Source organism: Somniosus microcephalus, unplaced genomic scaffold (genome assembly GCF_052327205.1).
Source record: "Somniosus microcephalus isolate GS21.2 unplaced genomic scaffold, FLI_Smic_1.0 scaffold1014, whole genome shotgun sequence".
Classification (NCBI taxonomy): domain Eukaryota; kingdom Metazoa; phylum Chordata; class Chondrichthyes; order Squaliformes; family Somniosidae; genus Somniosus; species Somniosus microcephalus.
Genome location: NW_028226201.1, coordinates 266 through 25,040, shown reverse-complemented (window position 1 = coordinate 25,040; position 24,775 = coordinate 266). Strand labels below are relative to the sequence as shown.

General features: G+C 51.1%; 1 long non-coding RNA gene across 1 annotated transcript; it reads right to left on the bottom strand.

Annotated features, from left to right (window-relative positions):
• Positions 1-4,521: 4,521 nt before the first annotated feature.
• On the bottom strand, positions 4,522-24,441 carry LOC147080907 (uncharacterized). Its single transcript, XR_015076969.1, has 2 exons — positions 24,397-24,441; positions 4,522-5,379 (listed from the first exon to the last, which is right to left on the bottom strand). It is a non-coding gene; the product is annotated as an uncharacterized LOC147080907 (long non-coding RNA).
• Positions 24,442-24,775: the final 334 nt, after the last annotated feature.

Below are 24,775 nucleotides of genomic sequence, written 5' to 3'. Positions count from 1 at the left end.
ATATGAGAAGAGATTGAGTAAACTAGGCCTGTATTCTCTTGAATTCAGTAGAATGAGAGGGGATCTCATTGAAGCATACAAAATTATTACAGGGCTTGATAGGGTGGATGCTGGGAGAATGTTTCCCTTGGCTGGGGAGTCTAGAACTGGGGCCACAGCCTCAGGATAAAGGGTAGGCCATTCAGGACTGAGATGAGAAGAAATTTCTTCACACAGAAGTTGGTGAATCTTTGGAATTCTCTATCCCAGAAGGCTGTGGAGGCTCAGTCATTGGGTATATTCAAAACAGAAGTCGATAAATTTCTGACTAGTAAGGGCATCAAGGGATATGGCGATAGGGCTGGCTCCAATTTCTTATGCTCTTATGTTCTTATTATTTCTTATCTCCACCCAAACTGAGTAAGGAGTGTGATGGAATACTCTCCACTTGCCTGGGTGAGTGCAGCTCCAACAACTCTCAAGAAGCTCGAAACCATCCAGGACAAAGCAGCCCGCTTGATCGACACCCCATCCACCACCTTAAATATTCACTCCCTCCACCACTGGCGTACCGTGGCTGCAGTGTGTACCATCTACAAGATGCACTGCAGCAACTCGCCAAGGCTTCTTCGGCAGCACCTCCCAAACCCGCGACCTCTTCCACCTAGAAGGACAAGGGCAGCAGGCGCATGGGAACACCACCACCTCCAAGTTCCCTCCAAGTCACACACCATCTTGACTTGGAAATATATCGCTGTTCATTCATCATCACTGGGTCAAAATCTTGGAACTCCCTCCCTAACAGCACTGTGGGAGCACCTTCACCCCACGGACTGCAGCGGTTCAAGGCGGTGGCTCACCACCACCTTCTCAAGGGCAATTAGGGATGGGCAATAAATGCTGGCCTTGCCAGCGACACCCACATCCCATGAATGAATCAAAAAAAAATCTATCAATCTCAGATTTAAAATTAAACAACTGACTTAGCATCAGTTGCTGCTTGCAGAAGAGAGTTCCAAAGTTCTACCACGCTTTGCGTGTAGAAGAGTTTCCTAACCTTCACTCCTGAAAGGTCTGGCTCTAATTTTTAGATGATGCCCCCTAGTCCTAGACTCCCCAACCAGCAGAAATAGTTTCTCTCTACCCTATCTGTTCTCTTTAATACCTTGAAAACTTTGAGGGATGAGGTCCTACAAGCAGATTTTAGGGAACTAGGAAAGAGATTGGCCCAGAAATTCGGGTCAGGGGCTTGCCGCGCGTGCAAGCCCCCGATATGCACTTACCCGACGCGCCGGCTGTTGAGCTTCAGGGACGCCTGGAATTGCTGTTTTAAAATGTTGACTCCCGGGCAGCGTCTGACGTCACGTCGCCCAGGAGTGCAGCCAGCGCGAAGCCTGGAGCGCGCTGTGCAACTGAGACACGCCCCTTGAGGCCTCAGTTTAATAGGACACGCCCCCAATGTTTCTCACAAGCTGCTAAGCATTTTTACATGCAAAGCAGCATTTTAAATAGGTTTTTGGTATTTTTATGAAGTTTTTGGTAACTTTTATAAACTTTTAAAAACGTTTACATTATTTTGAAGAATCTGAAGTAGTTTTAAACAGAATTAAAGCAATTTAAAGACTTTTAAAAGCCCTAAAAGAATTTTTTTTATTCCATTTATTTATTTAGCAATGTCGTCGTCATACGTGTCTTCACACTGTTCCCTTTGGGGAACTGTATGAAGTGGTGGAAGGATTTATGGCCGTGATTAATGCTCATTCCGTGACCGTAACCATCTTTGAACCAACCATTAGGGTGGTTAGTCCTATGGCGGGAGGGTTTTACGGGCTCCCACAAGCTATACAAGGAGGGGGTGCCACCCACACCCACGGACGCAAATATCCCACTGGATGTCAACCCAGAATTTAGAGCCGGAGCTCCGACTCCACTTGCCGGGACTGTCTGGAGTGGGGTTCGAAACCCTACCCCTCTGGCCCAGCGGCGGGGATCCTACCGCTACGCCAAAGGCCCAATCCGATTAGCAACGTGAAATGGCTGGAATGAGCACAATTCACGGCATTAAAAGAACTCACAATTGAACCGATGATGACCTCAGCAATCTCCTCAACGAGGTGGAGGCGCAGCGCCTGCTCATCATTGGTAATGAGAAGTCAAAGGCGCCGCAAAAAGGACAGATGATAGCTTGGCCTTTCAAGTGGCAGCATAGGGCTCCAGTCACGGGGAGGGAAAAGGCGCAGGAAACGTATGGGTGTCACCTTTTGCGCGGAGTGGGCCTTTTGCGTAGCGGTAGGCATCCCCGCCGCTGGGCCAGAAGGAGTAGGGTTTCGAACCCCGCTCCAGACAGTCCCGGCAAGTGGAGTCGGAGCTCCAACTATAAATTCTGGGTGGACATCCAGCGGGATACTTGCGGGTGTGGGTGGCCCCCCCCTCAGATGGGTTGTGGGAGCCCGTAAAACCCTCACGCCATAGGACTAACCACCCTAATGGCTGGTATGAAGATGGTTATGGTCACGGAAGGAGTGTTAACGTGGCCAGAAATCCTTCCACCACTTCATACAGTTCCCGAAAGGGAACAGTGTGAGGATACGTACGACGATGACCTCTTGCACAATGCACCTCCTTGGACCCTCAGTTGCAGATGCGAGGGGGCAAATCATGCAATTGTTAAATTTTTCATTTTATTGACAAATGTTGGCCCAGTAATTCCCTTCCAAACACGCGAGTACGGTCGGGGTACTTACGCGTCTGGCCGGAGGAAATGCCAGTTTTCAGCATGCACAGCGCATGCGGGGAAAACCGGCATTTCCTGTCCTCTGAACGAAGGGGTTCAGAGGCAGAACGCGTGCGACTGTACAGGCAGCGCGTGCGCAGTAAAATTCACCGCTTTCATTCATGCTTTCAGTGAGGTCAAGTCCTTACAACTTACACATGAAAAAAGCATGAGTACAGTTGCTCCAGAGGCTGCGGAGGAAGATATTTCTTATCGTGGAGCTTCTGAAAGGCAATATTTTTGTTTGGGAAAGGGAGGAAAGTTATTTTAAGAAATGCTGAGGTAAGTTTTAAAGTTTATTTTTGTTTTTTAAAACGGGTTTTCAGTACTGTAGGTAGAAGGATCAATTGTGGCTATGTGAATTGAATTTGCTGTGTTTATTAAATGTGAAAATGACTCCAACATTTTTAAGAAAGAAACTTATCATCAGTAATATATTCTTTTAAGTAATTATGTATGTATGTCTGTATATATTCCTTTGCGTGTATGTATATATTCCTTTACTTATGTGTATGAATGTATGTATTTAATTATGACTTTCAGAGAAAGTAACTTATTGGAAAATCATAATTAAAAACATACATTCATACACATAAGTAAAGGAATATAAAACATACATACATATACGTAAAGGAATATATGCGGACATACATACATAATTACTTATTACTGATGAAAAGTTTCTTTCTTAAAAGTGTTGGAAATGTTACATTACTCATTTTAGAACACTCATTCTCACATTCAATTCACACAGCCACAATTGCTCCTTCTACCTACCGTACTGAAAACCCGTTTAAAAAAAAATTTAAACTTTAAAACTTACCTCAGCATTTCTTAAAATAACTTTCCACCCTTTCCCAAACAAAAATATTGCCTTTCAGAAGCTCCACGATAAAATATATCTTCCTCCGCAGCCTTGGAGCAACTTTACACATGCTTTTTTCAAGTGTAACTTGTAAGGACTTACCCTCACTGAATCCATGAATGAAATCGATGAAGTTCACTGCGCAAGCGCTGCCTGTGCAGTCGCACGCGCTGTGCCTCTGAACCCCTTCGTTCAGAGGACTGGAAATGCCGGTTTTCCCCGCATGCGCTGTGCATGCTAAACACGGGCATTTCCTCCGGCCAGACGCATGAGTACCCCGACCGTACTCACGCGTTCAGAGAGGAATTACTGGGCCATTAAAAAGTAGGACCTCAAAAGGTAGTAATCTCTGGATTATTCCTGGTGCCACGAGTTAGTGAGTGTAGGACTAGGGGGATGGAGTAGATGAGTGAGTGGTTGGATAGATGGTGCAGGAGGGAGGGTTTTAGATTCCTGGGACATTGGGACCGGTTCTGGGGAAGGTGGGACTTGTACGGGCCAGACAGGTTGCACCTCAACAGAGCCAGAACCAATATCCCTGCAGGGTGGCGGGGGGGGGGGCGGTTGCTAGTGCTGTTGGGGAGGGTTTAAACTAATTTGGCAGGGGGCTGGGCACCAGGATCTAGCATTAGAAAGGAGGAACAAGGTGCACAAAGGATTGGGAGACAGCTAGCACTAGAGTAAGAAACAGTGTGGTATTAGGTGGGGTCAGATTAAGAGAGAATGCAAGAAGGTCCAAGACAGGTTTACAGTGCATGTGTGTAAGTGCATGAAGCGTGGTAAGTAAGGTTGGTGAACTGCAGGCGCAAATAGCCACATGGGAATATGATATTGTGGTGATAACGGAGACCTGGCTCAAAAAAGGGCAGGATTGGGTGACGTAAGAAAACTACGAGGCACTTAGTCCAAGCGTTAAACAAAGCTTTAATCAACTGTTTTACAACAGTCTAGTTGTGTCCTTCACTAGTTCCTGTTAAGAATGTCCTGCACAAGCTGGGCCCATACCCGAGTATTTATACGCTCCCTGGACAGCGCCACCCGCAGGCCGCTCAGTATTATTTCATAAGTCTTTCTTTCATGAATGACTGATTCATGTCATTCTTCCCGCCTGAAGGATTGGTAGTCCGGCGACTTCCTTCTATCGGATTAATCGGACTACGAATAGCCACAGTCGTTTGGATCTCCATTTGTGGCTGGAAGGTACGTCTCCTCGGACCATGTCTGGGTCCCTGGGTCGCTTGGTTCGTACCGGCGGGCTGGCAGAGCCCGTGTCACTTTGATCGACCTGAGGGGGACTGGGGAGATCGTGACTCCGGGTGTGGGCCCACACAGGCGCAGAGCTGGCTTCATCTTGCTCAGTAATCGGTGATTGACCGGTGTTCTGGCTTCGGGTGGTCATCCCGCGGGGAGTGCTCTGTTCCCCGGGTTGATCCGGCAGAATAGCTGGCAGATCCCTTGACGTCCCGGGTAGGGTGTCATCCTCAGAGGAGCGCAGAGTATCAGCGTCGTTAATACGGATCTCTCTATCGATTGGGTCCATGGGCAGGGAGCCAGATCCCGAAGTGAAACTGGACTCCCGGCCATCAGGGTACCGCACGTATGCGTATGTAGGATTGACATCTGTTAGTTCCACTTCGTCGACAAGGGGATCACTCTTGGAGGATCGGACGAATCTTCGGAGCAGCACGGGGCCAGGAGCTGCCAACCATGATGGTAGGGACGTCCCATGAGTGGAGCGACGCTGGACCGGTTAGCCTAACATCTGTGGTAGGTAAAAGTTTGGAGTCCATCATTAAGGAGACAGTAACAGGACATTTGGATAATCATAATTTAATAGGACAAAGTCAGCATGGTTTTATGAAGGGGAAGTCATGTTTGACCAATTTGCTGGAGTTCTTTGAGGAAGTAACATATAGGGTGGATAAAGGGGAACCAGTGGACGTAGTGTATTTAGACTTCCAAAAGGCATTTGACAAGGTGCCACACAAAAGATTATTGCTTAAGATAAAAAATCACGGGATTGGGGGTAATATTCTGGCATGGATAGAGGATTGGCTATCTAACAGAAGGCAGAGAGTTGGGATAAATGGTTCATTCTCAGACTGGCAATCAGTAACGAGTGGTGTTCCGCAGGGGTCAGTGCTGGGTCCCCAACTCTTTACAATCTATATTAACGATTTGGAGGAGGGGACCGAGTGTAACATATCAAAGTTTGCAGATGATACTAAGATGGGGGGGAAAGTAGTGAGTGAGGAGGACATCAAAAACCTGCAAGGGGACATAGACAGGCTAAGTAAGTGGGCAGAGATTTGGCAGATGGAATACAATACTGGAAAGTGTGAGGTTATGCACTTTGGCAGGAAAAATCGTAGAGCAAGTTATTATCTTAATGGCAAGAAACTGGAAAGTACTGAAGTACAAAGGGATCTGGGGGTCCTGGTGCACGAAACTCAAAAGGTTAGTATGCAGGTGCAGCAAGTGATTAAGAAGGCCAATGGAATGTTGGCTTTCATTGCTAGGGGGATAGAATATAAAAATAGGGAGGTATTGCTACAGTTGTACAAGGTATTGGTGAGACCGCACCTGGAATACTGCGTACAGTTTTGGTGTCCATACTTAAGAAAGGACATACTTGCTCTCGAGTCAGTACAAAGAAGGTTCACTCGGTTAATCCCGGGGATGAGGGGATGGACATATGAGGAGAGGTTGAGTAGATTGGGACTCTACTCATTGGAGTTCAGAAGAATGAGAGGCGATCTTATTGAAACATATAAGATTGTGAAGGGGTTGGATCGGGTGGATGCGGGGAAGATGTTCCCGATGATGGGTGAAACTAGAACTAGGGGGCATAGTCTTAGAATAAGGGGCTGCTCTTTCAAAACTGGGATGAGGAGGAACTATTTCACTCAGAGGGTGGTAGGTCCATGGAATATGCTGCCCCAAAAAGCTGTAGAAGCTACATCATTACATAAATTTAAAACAGAAATAGACAGTTTCCTAGAAGTAAAGGGAATTAAGGGTTACGGGGAGCGGGCAGGAATTTGGACATGAGTCTAGGTTCAGATCGGTCATGGCCCTGTGGGTAGCGGAGCCGTCCCAGCGGCCGTGTAGCCTGATCCTGCTCCTATTTCGTGTGTCTAATTCTGTTAGATTCAGGAGATGGTTCTGTGATAGTGGATTGGCGGTTAGGATCAGATCAGCCATGATCTTATTGAATGGCGGAGCAGGCTCGAGGGGCCGATTGGCCTACTCCTGCTCCTATTTCTTATGTTCTTATGTTCTTATGAATCATTCGTGAGGAGTAACATTGGTGGATGTAGAAAGGAGAGAACTGATAGAATGCAACGCGTCAGGGAGCATAGTTTCCCACTGCTAGTCTGGTAGGTTGTGTGACCTTAGTGCAAGACGAACAGCGTTCCAAATGATAGCATTGTATCTCTCAACCTGTCCGTTTCCAATAGGATGATACGGTGTCGTTTTACTTGTGGCGATTCCCCGTTGGGAGAGAGAACTTTTGAGTTTGCTTGACATGAAGGAGGGACCCCGATCAGCGTGGATGAAATTGGCCGTACCGCAGAGGGAAACGACCTGATCGAGGCATTTGATCACTGTGGAAGTAAGCATATTGGGACTGGGGAAAGCAAAGGAAAGCATGAATATTCATCCACCATAGTAAGCAAGTAGGTGTTTCGCGTTGAAGAAGGCAGTGGCCCCTTAAAGTCAATGCTGAGTCGCTGCATAGGCTGTGTAGCGTGTATGAGCGAGCCATCCGACGGATGGAAGAATTTCGGTTTTAATTCCGTGCAAATTCTAGAGGAGGAGCATGTTCTTTTCACGTCTTCTGTAGAAAATGGGAGATTTTTTAGATCGCACAAAGTGTAACATATGGGTAACATCAGGATGGCATAAATCAGTATGAAGATCCGCAAGAATCGAAGTTGACATGGAAGAGCAGAATGCACGTGTGAGGGTATCCGGGGCCACATTCTCTTTGCCGGGTCGATAATGTATGGTGTAGCCAAAGGCGGCTAATTCCATTCTCCAGAGCTGTATTTTGTTATTCTTAACCTTAGTGCGTTTCCGGTTATCCAGCATAAAGGCCACGGAGCGCTGATCGGTTATAAGCGTGAAATGGCGATGAGCGAGAAAATGACTCCATTTACGTACTGCTTCAAATATAGCCGTAGCCTCCTTCTCGACAGGAGGATAATGGAGCTCGCTACCCTGCAAAGTTCTGGACAGAAATGCAACGGGTCGACCACCTTGATTCAAGGTAGCCGAGATCGCCACATCTGATGCATCGCACTCGACCACGAAAGGGAGATTTTCATCGATGGAACGAAGCGTGGCTTTTTCCAGTTGTTGCTTGAGGAGGTCGAAAGCTGAAATAGCTATTGCGTCCAACGGAAATGACTTCATGTGAAGCAGGGGCTGGATCTTGTCGGAGAAGTGGGGTATCCATTTCACATAATAGGCGAACATGCCGAGGACCCGACGAAGAGAGCCGAGATTCGTAGGGGGAGGGAGCTCCTGAAGCGGATGAAATCACTCCGGATCCGGTTTGATGACACCATTGCCCACCCAGTAGCCAAGGATGTTGACTGATGGTACTGATTTCACGGATTTGGACTCATTTAAGGTTAAGTTGCGACGACGGAGAACGTCAAGAAATTTCTGGAGGTTGGCATCATGCTCCTTCTGATCATGACCAGCAATGGTGATATTATCCAGATATGGAAAAGTGTCCGTTAAGTTCTCCTGTTTGACTAGACTGTCCATTGCCCGTTGAAAGACGGCCACCCCATTGGTGACCTGAAATGGAAGGCGACAAAACTGGTAAAGCCGACCGTTGGCCTCAAAGGCCGTATACTTCTTGTCAGAGTTCTTTAACGGTACTTGATGATATGCGCTAAGTCAAAAGTTGAAAATACCTTGTAGTTGGCAAGGTTATTGACCATGTCATCGATGCGTGGTAGTGGGTAGGCATCCAGGTCGGTATACTGGTTAATAGTTTGCGAGTAATCGATGCAAAGACATTTCTTGTGTTGCTTCAGAGGATTTTTAACAATGACGACTTGAGCCCGCCAGGAAAACGAACATGGCGCAATGATACCGTCCACTAGAAGGTGAGAGATTTCTGCCTCAATAAAGGATAGATCATCTTGACTGAAACGTCGTGATTTAGTGACTATGGGCTTACATCAGGGGTAAAGATTGGCGAACAAGGAGGGCTTGTCGAGCGAAGCTGCCGAAAGCACACAAAACGGTACTTTGGAAATAGTAAGCTCTGGCTTTGACCTTCCAAACTCGAAAGTGAGTCTTTTGTGTTGTTTCTGGAAATCCTGTTCCAGGAGCACATCACTGCATAGGTTTTTGAGCACCCCAAGCTGGGTGGAAAAATAAGTGTGGCCATTGAGAATAAGGTCGACAAGACAAAAGCCGGAAGAGTTGGTGGTCAGTGTCGTCAGAGCCATTGCAATTTCCCTGTCCGAGGGGTAAATATGCAGTTTTAACTTACTGACAGCCTGCTCACTGATGAAGCTGTCAGAGCTACATGAGTCGATTAGTCCATTTACCAAAACCTTCGTGGCTGCATGGGACAGGCTTTGGGGAAAAACAGCTGTGATGTGAGATGGGGCAGTTTTATACTTGACAGCTGTAACATTAGTAGTAGCTCTTGGGGGAGGAGCAGTTTTATAGATGACAGCTGTAACATTTGTAGTGGCTCTTGGGGAAGGAACAGTTTTATAGATAGCAGCTGTAACCCTAGGAGAGGCTCTTGACTGACATACTTTAGAAAAGTGACCTTTTTTACTGCAATGATTGCAGGTTGCATTACGAGCAGGACAAAATTTCCTATATTGAAATGCACCTCCACAGAAGAAACACTTCTTTTTAGATTGCCAAGATGCCGCTAGGGTAGGGTCGTTATCAGCTAGGATAGATTCGTCATCAGTGAGGGCTTCCGCCTGAGGCTTATCGGAGGAGTCACTAAAAGTAATAGCAGCAGTCCATGCACTTGGTAAAAGATAGGCATCTGCATTTTTTTTGCTAAGTCCAGAGAATATGCCTGGTCATAGGCAGCTTGTAACTCGAGGGTTTTATTCTCCAACAGACGCTGGTGTATGAAGGGAGACACAATTCCATTAATAAAAGAATCATGAATTAATTCCTCCTGGTGCTGCTCAGCTGAGACAGCTTTGAGATTATTGTCTTTTCTGAGCTTGCGAAGCTTTTGAAGGAATTCATCAAGTGATACCCCGGGTTGTTGTCGAGTTGTGGCCAGTAAGTGCCGAGCAAAAATTTAGTTTGGGGCCTTAACATATAGTTGCTGCAGTATTTGGATAGCGGAGTCATAGTCTACACAGTCTTCGATATAGTCGAACACATGAGGAGATACATAATTGGCAAGCATTTGTAACTTATCAGGAATATTCTCACCACAAGCCCCGAGGAAGTTGCTGAAGGTATGATACCAGTGTTTCCATACCTTAGCAGTTATAGGTGAATTTGGGTCCAGGTCAAGACGGGCGGGTCTAAGGAGTTTCTCCATGATGGATTGATTACTACGTCTGGTTCCCTTCTACCGTTTGAGTCATAGCCGTCTGTTCCCAAAATCACTCAGAGCGTGGAGCAAGTTCCAGTTGATTAAATTGATGTAAGAAAACTACTAGGCACTTGGTCTAAGCGTTAAACAAAGCTTTAATCAACTGTTTTACAACAGAGGTCTAGTTGTGTCCTTCACTAGTTCCCATTAAGAATGTCCTGCGCAAGCTGGGCCCGTGCCCAAGTATTTATACTCTCCCTGGACAGCACCACCTGCAGGCTGCTCAGTATTATTTCATAAGTCTTTCTTTCATGAATGACTGATTCATGTCATTGGGTTCTAAATATTCCTGGATATAAGGTGTTCAGGAAAGATAGGGAAGGAAAGAAAGGAAGTGGGGTGGCACTATTGATTAAGGAGAATATTACAATGCTGGAGAGAGAGGATGTCCTGGAGGGATCAAGGACAGAATCTATTTGGTTAGAGTTAAGAAACAATAGAGGTGCCATTACACTACTAGGTGTATTCTATAGGCCACCAACTAGTGGGAAGGATACAGAGGAGCAAACTTGCAGGGAAATTACAGAGAGTAGTGATAATAGGGGACTTCAACTATCCTAATGTAGGCTGGGATAGTAATAGTGTAAAGGGCAGAGAGAATTTCTGAAGTGTGTTCAGGAAAACTTTCTTGATGAGTACGTTTCCAGCCCAACGAGGAAGGAGGCATTGCTGGATCTGATGCTGGGGAATGAGGTGGGTCAAGTGGAGCAAGTGTCAGTAGGGGAACATTTAGGGAACAGTGATCATAGTATCATAAGGTTTAGATTAGCTATGGAAAAGGACAAGGAGCAATCTAGAGTAAAAATACTTAATTGGAGGAAGGCCAATTTCAGTGGGTTGAGAATGGATCTGGCCCAGGTAAATTGGAATCAAAGATTGGCAGGCAAAACAGTAATCGAGCAATGGGCTACTTTTAAAGAGATGGTTCGAGTACAGTCGAGGTACATTCCCACGAGGGGGAAAGGCTGGCTGTACTTAAAGTAGATAAGTCACCAGGATTGGATGGGATGAATCCTCGGATGCCGAGGGAAGTAAAGGTGGAAATTGCGGAGGTACTGGCCATAATCTTCCAATCCTCCTTAGATACAGGGGTAGTGCCAGAGGACTGGAGAATTGCAAATGTTACACCTTTGTTCAAGAAGGGGTGCAAGGATAAACCCAGCAACTACAGGCCAGTCAGTTTAACCTTGGTAGTGGGGAGGCTTCTAGAAACGATAATCCGGGACAAAATTAACAGTCACTTGGACAAGTGTGGATTAATTAAGGAAAGCCAGCATGGATTTGTTAAAGGCAAATCATGTTTAACTAATTTGAATGAGTTTTTTTGATGAGGTAACAGAGAGGGTTGATGAGGGCAATGCGGTTGATGTGGTATACATGGACTTCCAAAAGGTGTTTGCTAAAGTGCCACATAATAGGTTTGCCAGCAAAGTTGAAGCCCATGGAATAAAAGGGACAGTGACAGCATGGATATGAAATTGGCTAAGTGAGAGGAAACAGAGTAGTGGTGAATGGTTGTTTTTCGGACTGGAGGAAGGTAGTAGTGTTCCCCAGGGGTCGGTACTAGGACCACTGCTTTTCTTGATATATTAATGACTTGGACTGGGGTGTACAGGGCACAATTTCAAAATTTGCAGATGACACAAGACTTGGAAGTATAGTGAACAGTGAGGAGGATAGTGATTGACTTCAAGAGGACATAGACAGGCTGGTGGAATGGGCGGACACGTGGCAGATGAAATTTAACGCAGAAAAGTGCAAAGCGATTCATTTTAGTAGGAAGAACGAGGCAAGGTAATATAAACTAAAGGGTACAATTCTAAAGGGGGTGCATGAACAGAGAGACCTGGGGGTAGGTGAGCACAAATCATTGAAGGTGGCAGGGCAGGTTCAAAAAGTGGTTAAAAATGCATACTGGGCTTCATAAATAGAGGTATAGAGTACAAAAGCAAAGAAATTATGATGAACTTTTATAAAACACTGGTTCAGCCTCAACTGGAGTATTGTGTCCAATTCTGGGCACCGCACTTTAGGAAGGATGTGAAGGCCTTAGAGGGGGTGCAGAAAAGACTTACAAGAATGGTTCCAGGGATGAGGGATATCAGTTACATGGATAGATTGGAGAAGCTGGGGTTGTTCTCCTTAGAGCAGAGAAGGTTGAGAGGAGATTTGATAGAGGTGTTCAAAATCATGAGGGGGTCTAGACAGAGAGAAACTGTTCCCATTGGTGGAAGGGTCAAGAACCAGAGGACACAGATTAAAGGTGATTGACAGAAGAATCAAAGATGACATAAGAAAAAAACTTTTTTTTTAAGCAGCGAGTGGTTAGGATCTAGAATGCACTGCCTGAAAGGGTGGTGGAGGCAGATTCAATCGTGGCTTTCAAAAGGGAGTTGGATAAGTACCTGAAGGAAAAAAAATTGAAGGGCTATGGGGAAGGGGCAGGGGAGTGGGACTAGCTGAAGTGCTCGACGGGCCGAATGGCCTCCTTCTGCACTGTAACCATTCTATGAAATCACACCTTATCCTTCTAAATTCCAGGGAATGCAACCCTAATTTGTGTAATCTCTCCTCATGATTTAACCCTTGAAGTCGAGGTTTCATTCTGGTATATCTACGGTGCACTCCCTTTTAATGATCTATGTACCTGGACCCCCAAGTTTCTCTGGACCTCCACTGTTTCTAGCTTTTTACCATTTAGAAAGTACAGTAATCTGTTCTATCCATTTTAGGTCCAACGTGGATGACCTCACATTGAAATCCATTTCCAGAGTTTTGCCCATTTAATCTATTACTAACCCTTTGTAATTTTAAGCTTCCATCGACACTGCTTACAATGCCGCCTATCTTTGTCTCATCAGCAAACTTGGATATGTGGCTTTCTATCCCATCATCTAAGTCATTAATAAATACTGTGAATAGTTGAGGCCCCAACACAGATCCTTGCGGGACACCACTAGGCACATCCTGCTAATTAGAGTACTTGCCCATTATCCATACTCTCCGTCTCCTGCCGCTCAGCCAATTCCCTAACCAGGTCAATAATTTGCCTTCAATTCCATGAGCTTCACTTTAGCTAACAGTCGCTTATGAGGGACTTTATCAAATGCCTTCTGGAAGTCCTCAATTGGGGAAATGCCAATTTTACTAAGCTGAGATGTAATTTAGCAATAGTGGACTGAAAACAGCTACTTAAAAGGTGTCAGAGCAGTGGGACGCTTTCAAGGGGGAGATAGTGAGGATCTAAAGCAAATATGTTCCCACAAAGAAAAAGGGTGGGACTCCCAAATCTATAGCCCCCTGGATGTCATGGGGCATACAGGGTAGGATAAGGCAAAAAAGAGCTTATGTCAGATACCGAGAGCTAAATACTACAGAAAGCCTAGAGGAGTATAGAAAGTGCGGGGTGAAATTAAAAAGGAAATTAAGAAAGCAAAGAGAGGGCTTGAAAAAATATTGGCAAGGAAAGCCCAAAGATGTTTTATAAGTGTAATGATCAGTAACATGTCATTCTAGAATGGTACACGAGGTGGAGCTGTATGTTTAGTAGTGGGCTACCCACAAGGCAGTAGTCAAGATGGATGCCTGTACACTAGTCCACATGGCTGAATAAATGACTAGCTCAAGCTAGCTGTTCATAATGAAAACGTCTATTTATTTATGAACATAATAACATGGTACTAGGATTGGTAATATCTGCTGAATATTGTGAAATGCGACATGGAGAATTTGAAGCCACCGGAGGGTTTGAAACTCACGGGGACTGTCGACTGCAATTGGCGGACTTTCAAACAACAATTCGAACTCTACATTGCTGCCATCGGGTTCGGTACGATGCCAGACACAAGGAAAATAGCGTTACTGCTCATGGTTGCAGGCCCGCAGGCAATAGAGGTATTTAATACGTTTGTATTTGATCAAGAGGAGGACAGAGAAAAAATGGACAATGTGCTAAAGAAGTTTGATACACATTGTTCTCCCAAAAAGAACGAGACCCATGAGAGGTATGTGTTCCGTTCACGGACACAGCAGCAAAACGAGACTTTTGATAGCTTTGTGACCGATCTGAAACCGAAAGCACAGACATGTAATTTCTCTGAGCTGAAATCATCCATGATTCGTGGCCAGATTGTGTTTGGTATTCATGATAAGAAAGTCAGGGAACGTTTGTTGAGAGAAACTGAACTAACATTGGAGGATGCTGTGAAAATATGCCATGCCAGTGAGCTAGCTCAACAGCACGCAAAGACTTTCAGTGAAATTAATAATGATGCGACTGTAATGAGTGACTGTGCTGCTGTCGATGCTGTGTCCTACAAGGGGAAGAAATGTGGGCAGAACAGAAATGCAAAGCAATCGGAGGATGGAATTTTTAATTGTAAACGCTGTGGTTACCAACACCAGTCAAGACAATGCCCAGCGTTTGGGAAAATGTGCACAAAATGTAATGGAAAGAATCATTTTGCCAAACAATGATTTTCAAAAGTAAAAACAAAGAAAGGGCAACAAGTCAATGTGATTGAGGACACTGATTTAAGTGAGGCATTTTTTGTAGGAATGGTGTCATGTGACAATATAGAAAAGGATACAGAAAATGTGCAGCCCTCAGGAATGGACAATGCTGAACATAAAGTTAATGCAGTAAAAGAGGACAAATGGATGATGCCACTGCAGGTAAATGGAGCATTAGTTACATTGAAACTAGACACTGGGGCAAAAGCAAACTTAATCAGTATGAGTGACATTAAAAATATGAAAGAAAAGCCCAAAATACAGAAAAAAAGTCAGAGTTGGGGTGAAAATAAATTCACATCTAAACCATGTAAAAGTAAAAAGATGCAGTTTATTATCAGAGCTCTGGGAGAAGCGCCTTAGACCCCGCGGTCTGTATGAGCACCTTCTCAACTTTACATAGCTGTTAGGCTCCTTTTATACACCTCAAGGAGCTGAAAAAAAAATACAGAAGATACATAAATTCACGTGGTTATTACATCACTGCTTAAGCAACAATTGTTCTCCAGTTAAAATCTTTAAGAAAAAGTTGATTGATTACAAAATCTAGTCTTTCAATTGATTTGACATTGTATATTAGTTAATTAACCATATCTTATAATGATTCTGGCATTGATGCGCTATCAATCACTCAAAAGACTGAGGTTAAGCGAGTAACTAACAGGCTTTTATTAACAAGAGAATGAAGGTGTGCCTCGAGTGGTCGACCAGTCCAGAATACAGAGGGACTGTGGAGCAGTCACCTTTATACCTGGACTCGTGGGAGGAGTCAGCCGAGGCATGTACAGACATGTACACAGTGGAATACAAACAGTGGTTTACCACATTCACCCCTTGTTTAAAAATGAGTCCGGCGGGGTGAAGTGTATTAAAAGTTTGTGTATTGGAGTCTCTCCAGAGGTCTTGTCTGCCGCTGTGATCAACGTGGCGACGGCAGGGGTAGTGAAGCTTCCGGCGTCGAGTCCCGCGTAGGCTGGGGCACTGGTGTGTAGCCCTCGTGGGTGTCGAGCGGGTCGCGGGGCCCAGGCGTGCCGTCTGCTGGGGTTGGATATTGGATCATGGGGGGGGGGGGTGGTAGTGGGAAGTGGGTTACTGGGGCCCCCGAGGGTGCGAGGTCTCGTATGGAGACTGTGTCCTCCCGCCCGTCCGGGTACGCAATGTAAGCATACTGGGGGTTGGCGTGGAGGAGGTCGACCCTCTCGACCAGGGGGTCCATTTTATGGGTCCTCACGTGTCTTCTCAGTAGGACCGGCCCTGGGGACGTCAGCCATGGTGGTAGCGATGTCCCCGATGTGGACTTCCTTGGGAAGACAAACTTTTTCTCATGAGGGGTGGCATTAGTGGCCGTGCAGAGCAGTGACCGAATAGAGTGGAGCGCATCGGGGAGCACATCCTGCCAGCGGGAGGTCAGAAGGCCCCTAGACTTTAAGGCTAGCAGGGCGGCCTTCCAAACTGTCGCATTCACTCTTTCCACCTGTCCGTTCCCCCGGGGGTTGTAACTGGTGGTCCTGCTTGTGGCAATACCCCTAGCGAGCAGGTACTGGCGGGGTTCGTCGCTCATAAACGATGAGCCCCGGTCGCTATGGATATAGCTGGGGAAACCGAACAGGGTGAAGAGGTCGTTCAGACATTTAATGACCGTGGCACTGGTCATGTCCGGGCAGGGGATGGCGAACGGGAAACGGGAGTACTCATCAATAATGTTGAGGAAGTACACATTGCGGTCGGAGGAGGGGAGAGGCCCTTTAAAATCAACGCTCAGGCGCTCGAAGGGGCGAGTGGCTTTTATCAGGTGAGCCCTGTCTGGTCTATAAAAGTGCGGTTTGCACTCAGCGCAGACTTGGCAGTTCCTGGTCATGGTCCTGACCTCCTCAATGGAGTAAGGCAGGTTGCGGGCCTTGATGAAGTGGAAGAACCTGGTGACCCCCGGGTGGCAGAGGTCATTGTGGAGGGCCCGCAGTCGATCGATCTGCGCGCTGGCGCAGGTGCCATGCGATAGAGCATCCGGGGGTTCATTGAGCTTCCCGGGCCGGTACAAGATCTCGTAATTGTTGGTGGAAAGTTCGATTCTCCACCTCAAGATCTTGTCGTTTTTGATTTTGCCCCTCTGCTTGTTGTTAAACATAAAAGCAACTGAATGCTGGTCAGTGAGCAGGGTAAATCATTTTCCGGCCAGGTAGTGCCTCCAATGATGCACAGCCTCCACAATAGCCTGGGCCTCCTTCTCAACAGCGGAGTGTCTGGTCTCCGGGCCCCGGAGGGTTCGTGAAAAGGCCACGGGTCTCCCTGCCTGATTAAGGGTAGCGGCCAGGGCAAAGTCGGACGCGTCGCTTTCCACCTGGAAGGGGATGGATTCGTCCACTGCGTGCATGGTGGCTTTGGCAATGTCTTCCTTGATACGGTGGAAGGCTAAGCGGGCCTCTGCCATCAAGGGAAAAGAGGTGGACTTGATCAGCGGACGGGCCTTGTCCGCATAGTAGGGGACCCACTGGGCATAATAGGAGAAAAACCCTAGGCACCTCTTCAGGGCCTTGAGGCAGTGGGGCAGTGGGAGTTCCATAAGGGGACGCATCCGGTCGGGGTCGGGACCGATGACTCCGTGTTCCACAACACAGCCAAGGATGGCGAGGCGGGTTGTGCGGAATATGCACTTCTCCTTGTTATACGTCAGGTTCAGGAGTTGGGCGGTGCAGAGGAATTTTTCGAGGTTTGCGTCATGGTCCTGCAAGTCATGGCCGCAGATGGTCACATTGTCCAGATATGGGAAAGTGGCCTGCAACGCATTTTGATCGACCATCCGGTCCATCTCCCTTTGGAAGACGGAGACCCCGTTGGTGACGCCAAAGGGAACCCTAAGGAAGTGATAGAGGCGGCCGTTTGCCTCAAAGGCAGTATACTGGCGGTCCTCAGGGCGGATAGGGAGCTGGTGGTATGCTGATTTCAGGTCAATGGTCGAGAAGACGCGGTACTGCGCGATCTGGTTGACCATATCAGCTATGCGGGGCAGTGGGTAAGCATCCAGCAGGGTGTAGCGATTTATTGTCTGGCTGTAGTCGATGACCAGGCGCTGCTTCTCGCTGGTCTTAACGACCACAACCTGGGCTCGCCAGGGGCTGGTGCTGCCCTCAATAATCCCCTCCTTCAGGAGCCGCTCCACTTCGGTTTTAATGAAAACCCTGTCCCCGGCACTGTATCGCCTGCTCTTTGTGGCGATGGGCTTACAGTCGGGGGTGAGGTTAGCAAACAGTGGGGGGGGGTGACTCTGAGTGTGGAGAGGTTGCACCTGGTGCGCGGCGGGCAATTTGGAAGCTGCTGGCTGCGGCCTGTGAGTGGGGGGGGGGGGGGGTGTCCACCGTACGCCATCGTAACACTTTTAAGGTGGCACTGAAAATCTAACCCTAGTAGAATGGCAGCGCAGAGGTGGGGCAGGACCAGAAGTTTAAAATTATCATACACAGTCCCGTCTACTAAAAGTGTCACCACGCAGTAGCCACCAATGTCCGCCGACTGGGACTCGGAGGCCATAGAAATCCGCTGGTGCGCAGGCAGGACTGGGAGAGAGCAACGCCGCACTGTGTCGGGGTGGATGAAGCTCTCCGTGCTCCCAGAGTCAAAAAGGCAGATTGTTTCGTGACCATTTACCTTAATGTCCATTGTGGACCGGGCCAGTTGGTGCGGTCTCGCTTGGTCCAGCGTAACGGAGGCCAGCATAGGGGTCGGTGTGTCGTTGCGGGTATCAGATGAGGCGGTGTTGGGGGCCTGCTGCGTCCCGGCTGGCGTCCAAGATGGCGGCGTCCATGATCCCCATGTGGCTGGAGGCGTCCAAAATGGCTGCTGTTCCGGTGGTTCGCACATGGCTGGGGAGGCCCAAGATGGCGGCCCGCACGGCCCACACGCGGCGCTGCTGGGGTTCGGGGTGGCTTTGGCCCTGCAGACGCTGGCGTAGTGTCCCTTCTTCCCACAGCCCGAGCAGATCGCATTTTTTGCCGGGCAGCGCGCTCTGGGGTGTTTGGCCTGGCCACAGAAGTAGCATTTCTGGCCTTGGGACACTGCTGCGGTAGTTGGGCCGTTACTGGGATGTGGCTGGGGTGGCACGGCGCTATGAGACGGTCCTACCGTGTCCCAGGCTGTCGTTCCCCGCGGCGTCCATGGTGCAGAGGAGTAGGCATCCATGCCCCGGTAGGCTGCGTCCAATGATAGTGCGAGTTCAGAGGCCTTGTTGAGGTCGAGGTCACTCTGCTCCAACAGTCGCTGTCGGGTGTAATTGGACCTGTGGCCCGCTACAAAAGCGTCCCGGATAAGTTCCTCTGTGTACACGGCGGCCTTTACATCCTTACAACCATAGGCCCGGCCAAGCACAGACAGTGCCTGAAGGTATTCCTCGGTCGATTCCCCAGGTTGTTGTTTACGACTCCCCAGGAGGTGCCTGGCGTACACCTCGTTCACTGGGCGCGTGTACTGGTCCTTGAGGAGCTTGATAGCAGCCGTGTACGAGGTCGCATCCTGGATGACCGAGTACGCTCAGTGGTTCACTTTGGAGGTCAGGACATCCAGTTTGTCCTCATCCGATTTGACCATTGCAGCGGAGGCGATCAGGAATTTTTCAAAGCACCTAAGCCAGTGAGCAAACTTGGTGGATGCGTCCGTCTCCCGATGGTCTAAGTCTAGGCATGCTGGTGTGAGGATCTTCTCCATTATAAAAAAATCTTGTTAATAAAATTGATGCGCTATCAATCACTCAAAAGACTGAGGTTAAGCGAGTAACTAACAGGCTTTTATTAACAAGAGAATGAAGGTGTGCCTCGAGTGGTCGACCAGTCCAGAATACAGAGGGACTGTGGAGCAGTCACCTTTATACCTGGACTCGTGGGAGGAGTCAGCCGAGGCATGTACAGACATGTACACAGTGGAATACAAACAGTGGTTTACCACAGGCATCTAAGCCCTCGTGACCCTTATTCGGTCTATAATACTGGGCTGCAGGTCATAGGTTACTTACAAACAGTCTGTTTGTAACTGAGCCCCTTCTTTCTGTTTTGCTTCTTATCTCTGTCATTTGGACCATGAGTGCAGTTCTACAAACTGCCAGACCAGCTGATGTTTCCTTTTCTCTACCTTTCCAAAACTCAGAACAACTATTAATATATATATATATATATACTAGCTGGAGTGCCCGGCGGTGCCGAGGCTTTTTCGAGGGCATGTTGTTGTTGGAAGAGAGAGCGAGCGACTGGTGGGGGGGGGGGGGGGAAAAGAGAGAGAGCGACTGGGGGGGAAGAGAGAGAGCGACTGGGGGGGAAGAGAGAGAGCGACTGGGGGGAAAAGAGAGAGAGCGACTGGGGGGAAAAGAGAGAGAGCGACTGGGGGGAAAAGAGAGAGAGCGACTGGGGGGAAAAGAGAGAGAGCGACTGGGGGAAAAGAGAGAGAGCGACTGGGGGAAAAGAGAGAGAGCGACTGGGGGGAAAAGAGAGAGAGCGACTGGGGGGAAAAGAGAGAGAGCGACTGGGGGAAAAGAGAGAGAGCGACTGGGGGGAAAAGAGAGAGAGCGACTGGGGGAAAAGAGAGAGAGCGACTGGGGGAAAAGAGAGAGAGCGACTGGGGGGGAAAAGAGAGAGAGCGACTGGGGGGAAAAGAGAGAGAGCGACTGGGGGGAAAAGAGAGAGAGCGACGGGGGGAAAAGAGAGAGAGCGACTGGGGGAAAAGAGAGAGAGCGACGGGGGGAAAAGAGAGAGAGCGACGGGGGGAAAAGAGAGAGAGCGACTAGGGGGGGAAGAGAGAGAGCGACTGGGGGGAAGAGAGAGAGCGACTGGGGGGGAAGAGAGAGAGCGACTGGGGGGGAAGAGAGAGAGCGACTGGGGGGGAAGAGAGAGAGCGACTGGGGGGGAAGAGAGAGAGCGACGGGGGGGGAAGAGAGAGAGCGACTGGGGGGGAGAGAGCGACTGGGGGGAAGAGAGAGAGCGACTGGGGGGGAAGAGAGAGAGCGACTGGGGGGGAAGAGAGAGAGCGACTGGGGGGTAAGAGAGAGAGCGACTGGGGGGGAAGAGAGAGAGCGACTGGGGGGGAAGAGAGAGAGCGACTGGGGGAGAAGAGAGAGAGCGACTGGGGGGGAAGAGAGAGAGCGACTGGGGGGGAAGAGAGAGAGCGACTGGGGGGGAAGAGAGAGAGCGACTGGGGGGGAAGAGAGAGAGCGACTGGGGGGGAAGAGAGAGAGCGACTGGGGGGGAAGAGAGAGAGCGACTGGGGGGGAAGAGAGAGAGCGACTGGGGGGGAAGAGAGAGAGCGACTGGGGGGGAAGAGAGAGAGCGACTGGGGGGAAGAGAGAGAGCGACTGGGGGGGAAGAGAGAGAGCGACTGGGGGGAAGAGAGAGAGCGACTGGGGGGGAAGAGAGAGAGCGACTGGGGGGAAGAGAGAGAGCGACTGGGGGGGAAGAGAGAGAGCGACTGGGGGGGAAGAGAGAGAGCGACTGGGGGGGAAGAGAGAGAGCGACTGGGGGGGAAGAGAGAGAGCGACTGGGGGGGGAAGAGAGAGAGCGACTGGGGGGGAAGAGAGAGAGCGACTGGGGGGGAAGAGAGAGAGCGACTGGGGGGGAAGAGAGAGAGCGACTGGGGGGAAGAGAGAGAGCGACTGGGGGGAAGAGAGAGAGCGACTGGGGGGAAGAGAGAGAGCGACTGGGGGGGAAGAGAGAGAGCGACTGGGGGGGGAGAGAGCGACTGGGGGGGAAGAGAGAGAGCGACTGGGGGGGAAGAGAGAGAGCGACTGGGGGGGAAGAGAGAGAGCGACTGGGGGGGAAGAGAGAGAGCGACTGGGGGGAAGAGAGAGAGCGACTGGGGGGAAGAGAGAGAGCGACTGGGGGAAGAGAGAGAGCGACTGGGGGGGAAGAGAGAGAGCGACTGGGGGGGAAGAGAGAGAGCGACTGGGGGGGAAGAGAGAGAGCGACTGGGGGGGAAGAGAGAGAGCGACTGGGGGGAAGAGAGAGAGCGACTGGGGGGGAAGATAGAGAGCGACTGGGGGGGAAGAGAGAGAGCGACTGGGGGGGGAAGAGAGAGAGCGACTGGGGGGGAAGAGAGAGAGCGACTGGGGGGGAAGAGAGAGAGCGACTGGGGGGGAAGAGAGAGAGCGGACTGACGGGGGGAAGAGAGAGAGCGACTGGGGGGGAAGAGAGAGAGCGACTGGGGGGAAGAGAGAGAGCGACTGGGGGGGAAGAGAGAGAGCGACTGGGGGGGAAGAGAGAGAGCGACTGGGGGGGAAGAGAGAGAGCGACTGGGGGGAAGAGAGAGAGCGACTGGGGGGAAGAGAGAGAGCGACTGGGGGGGAAGAGAGAGAGCGACTGGGGGGGAAGAGAGAGAGCGACTGGGGGGGAAGAGAGAGAGCGACTGGGGGGGAAGAGAGAGAGCGACTGGGGGGGAAGAGAGAGAGCGACTGGGGGGGAAGAGAGAGAGCGACTGGGGGGGAAGAGAGAGAGCGACTGGGGGGAAGAGAGAGAGCGACTGGGGGGGAAGAGAGAGAGCGACTGGGGGGGAAGAGAGAGAGCGACTGGGGGGAAGAGAGAGAGCGACTGGGGGGGAAGAGAGAGAGCGACTGGGGGGGAAGAGAGAGAGCGACTGGGGGGGAAGAGAGAGAGCGACTGGGGGGGAAGAGAGAGAGCGACGGGGGGGAAGAGAGAGAGCGACTGGGGGGGAAGAGAGAGAGCGACTGGGGGGAAGAGAGAGAGCGACTGGGGGGGAAGAGAGAGAGCGACTGGGGGGGAAGAGAGAGAGCGACTGGGGGGGAAGAGAGAGAGCGACTGGGGGGGAAGAGAGAGAGCGACGGGGGGAAGAGAGAGAGCGACTGGGGGGGAGAGAGAGAGAGCGACTGGGGGGGGAAGAGAGAGAGCGACTGGGGGGGAAGAGAGAGAGCGACTGGGGGGGAGAGAGAGAGCGACTGGGGGGGAAGAGAGAGAGCGACTGGGGGGGAAGAGAGAGAGCGACTGGGGGGGAAGAGAGAGAGCGACTGGGGGGGAAGAGAGAGAGCGACTGGGGGGAAGAGAGAGAGAGACTGGGGGGGAAGAGAGAGAGAGACTGGGGGGGAAGAGAGAGAGCGACTGGGGGGAAGAGAGAGAGCGACTGGGGGGAAGAGAGAGAGCGACTGGGGGGGAAGAGAGAGAGCGACTGGGGGGGAAGAGAGAGAGCGACTGGGGGGAAGAGAGAGAGCGACTGGGGGGAAGAGAGAGAGCGACTGGGGGGAGAGAGAGAGCGACTGGGGGGGAAGAGAGAGAGCGACTGGGGGGAAGAGAGAGAGCGACTGGGGGGAAGAGAGAGAGCGACTGGGGGGAAGAGAGAGAGCGACTGGGGGGAAGAGAGAGAGCGACTGGGGGGAAGAGAGAGAGCGACTGGGGGGGAGAGAGAGAGCGACTGGGGGGGAAGAGAGAGAGCGACTGGGGGGGAAGAGAGAGGAGCGACTGGGGGGAAGAGAGAGAGCGACTGGGGGGAAGAGAGAGAGCGACTGGGGGGGAAGAGAGAGAGCGACTGGGGGGAAGAGAGAGAGCGACTGGGGGGAAGAGAGAGAGCGACTGGGGGGGAAGAGAGAGAGCGACTGGGGGGAAGAGAGAGAGCGACTGGGGGGGAAGAGAGAGAGCGGACTGGGGGGGAAGAGAGAGAGCGACTGGGGGGAAGAGAGAGGAGCGACTGGGGGGAAGAGAGAGAGCGACTGGGGGGGAAGAGAGAGAGCGACTGGGGGGAAGAGAGAGAGCGACTGGGGGGGAAGAGAGAGAGCGACTGGGGGGAAGAGAGAGAGCGACTGGGGGAAGAGGGGGGAGGGGGGGGGGAGAGGAGGGAGGGGAGAGGGAGCGGGGGGGAAGGGGGAGGAGTCCCTGAGCCCCGCGCCCCCCCGATCTGCCGAGGCTCCCCCCCCGATCTGCCGAGGCTCCCCCCCCGATCTGCCGAGGCTCCCCCAACCCCCGATCTCCCGAGGCTCCACCCCCCTCGATCTCCCGAGGCTCCACCCCCCCCTCGATCTCCCGAGGCTCCACCCCCCCTCGATCTCCCGAGGCTCCCACCACCCGATCTCCCGAGGCTCCCCCCCGCCCCGATCTCCCGAGCCCCGCCCCCCCGACTCTCCGAGCCCCCCCCCCCCCCATCTCCCGAGGCTCGCCCCCCCCCGCGAGGCTCGCTCCCCCACCCCCCCGATCCCCCGAGGCTGGCCGCCCCCCCCCGATCTCCTGAGGCTCCCCCCCCCCCGAGGCTCCCCCCGCCTCCCCAGGCTCGCCCTACCCGCCCCCCCCCACCGGCGATCTCCCGAGGCTCGCCCCCCCTCCCCCCCTCTGCGATCTCTCGAGGCTCGCACCCCCCTCCCCCCCCGCGATCTCCCGAGGCTCGCCCCCCCCGCGATCTCCCGAGGCTCGCCCCCCCTCCCCGCGAACTCACGAGGCTCGCCCCCCACGATCTGCTGAGGCTCGCCCCCCCCCCGCGATCTCCCGAGGCTCGCCCCCCGCGATCTCCCGAGGCTCGCCCCCCCCCGCGATCTCCGGAGGCCCGATCTCTGGAGCCCCGCCCCCGCCCGAGCCGGCTTCAAGAGCAGAGAGACCCCGCCCCCGGCCCGAGCCCTGGTTGCCTTGGAAACCCTCCTCTCCTCTCCGGGCCTGAGCCTGAGCGGCCGATTACGTGAAGAAAGACCCTCCTCACCTGTCACGGAGTTGAAGTCTCCGAAAGCGGCCACGGTGCCCCGGGGCCTCTTCCCCCCGCGCATTCAGGAGGCGCGGGGAAGAGAGAGAGAGACAGACTGCGGGGGGGGGGGGAAAAGAGTTAGACGCCGCCGCGCTCCTGCTCCGCGGAGCTCCGTGATGCCACCGCCGCACCAGCCTTCACTAAGATGGCGGCGATCGGGGGCCGCTGTTAACTGGGGCCGGGAGGTGCCTAGCTCCGGGCGTGTGTGCGGAGGAGAGGCCGAGGCTTCGAGGCCTACCTGAAAAACGGGAAAGGTAGGAAAATTAATGAGATTAGATAAAAGATTTAGAAAGTAATTAACTTATAAAAAAACTATGTGTTTTTAAAATCAACGTTT